Source organism: Trichechus manatus, unplaced genomic scaffold, assembly GCF_000243295.1.
Source record: "Trichechus manatus latirostris isolate Lorelei unplaced genomic scaffold, TriManLat1.0 scaffold00073, whole genome shotgun sequence".
Lineage (NCBI taxonomy): Eukaryota > Metazoa > Chordata > Mammalia > Sirenia > Trichechidae > Trichechus > Trichechus manatus.
In genome coordinates, this window is record NW_004444009.1 from 8,994,799 (window position 1) to 8,996,323 (window position 1,525).

Sequence of the window (1,525 nt, forward strand, 5' to 3'; positions counted from 1 at the left end):
CCATGGCCCCTGGATGCTCTGTTAAGCAAGAACTAAAACCATTCCTGAAGCCCACTCATCAGACAAAGATTAGACCAAACTATAAAACATAAAATAATACTCGTGAAGAGTGTGCTTCTTAGTTCAAGCAGATACACGAGACCAAATGGGTGGCTCCTGTCCAGAGGCAGGATGAGAAGGCAGGAAGGGACAGGAACTGGAGTGGAAGGAGGCTGCCACATTATAGGGATTGCAACTAGTGTTACATAACAATATGTGTATAAATTTTTGTTTGGAGAAACTAACTTGAGCTGTAAACTTTCACCTAAAGCACAATAAAAAAAAAGTCAATGTAATGAAAGACAAAAAGAGGTTGAAGAACGATTCCAGATTGAAGGAGATTATAAGAGACATGAAAATTACACTCAATATATGATCTTGGACAGGAGAGAAAAAATGTCCTTAAAGGATATTATTAAGTCAGTTGATAAAATGGAAATAGAGAAAGATTACCTAAAAGTATTGTATCAATGTTAAATTTATTGAAGTGGGTAATTACTGTTAATATGTAACAGAAAGTTCATATTTTTATAAAATGTATTAAAGAATTTAGGGGTAAAGGAAGAACATGAGGTATGTAACTCTCAATTGACTAAAAGAAATTGTGTGTGTGTATGTGTGTGTGTGTGTAGAGGTGAGGAGTAAGGAAAAGGGAGAGGAAGAGAAAGAATGACAAAAGTAAACGTTAACAATGGGACCATCTGTGTAAAGCATATATAGGAATTCTTTGTATTATCCTTGTCACTTTTTTAAGTTGGAAATTATTACCAAAAAAAAGTTGGAAAAAAAAAAAAAAACAGCCTGGTACTGGTACAAAGACAGACACATTGAGCAATGGAACAGAATTGAGAACCCAGATGTAAATCCATACATCTGCAGTCACCTGATCTTTGACAAAGGCCCCATGTCCATTAAGTTGGAAAAGGCCAGTCTTTTTAACAAACGGCACTGGCAAAACTGGATGGGCATCTGCAACAAAATGAAACAGGATCCATACCTCACACCATACACAAAAACTAATTCAAAATGCATCAAAGACCTAAATAGAAAACCAAAAACTATAAAGATCATAGAAGAAAAAATAGAGTCAACACTAGAGGCCTTAAAACATGGCATAAACAGGATACAAACCATAACTAATAAAACACAAACAGCAAACGATAAGCCAGATAGCTTGAATCTTCTAAAAATTAAACATTTATGCTCATCAAAAGACTTCACCAAAAGAGTAAAAAGAGAACCTATAGACTGGGAAAAAAATTTTGACTATGATAAATCCAACAAAGGTCTAATTTCTAAAAGCTATAGGAAAATCCAACACCTCTACAACAAAAAGACAAATAATCCAATTAAAAAATGGGCAAAGGAAATGAAAGGCACTTCGCCAAAGAAGACATTAAGGTGGCTAACAGACACATGAGGAAATGCTCACGATCACTAGCCAAGCCATTAGAGAAATGCAAACCAAAACTTCAATAAGATACCA

General features: G+C 35.0%; 1 protein-coding gene across 2 annotated transcripts in view; it reads right to left on the minus strand.

The window, feature by feature from the left end:
• SYCP1 (synaptonemal complex protein 1) overlaps positions 1-1,525 on the minus strand; it is a 145,736-nt gene that overhangs the window by 35,606 nt on the left and 108,605 nt on the right. The gene's annotated exons all lie outside the window — the stretch shown is intronic.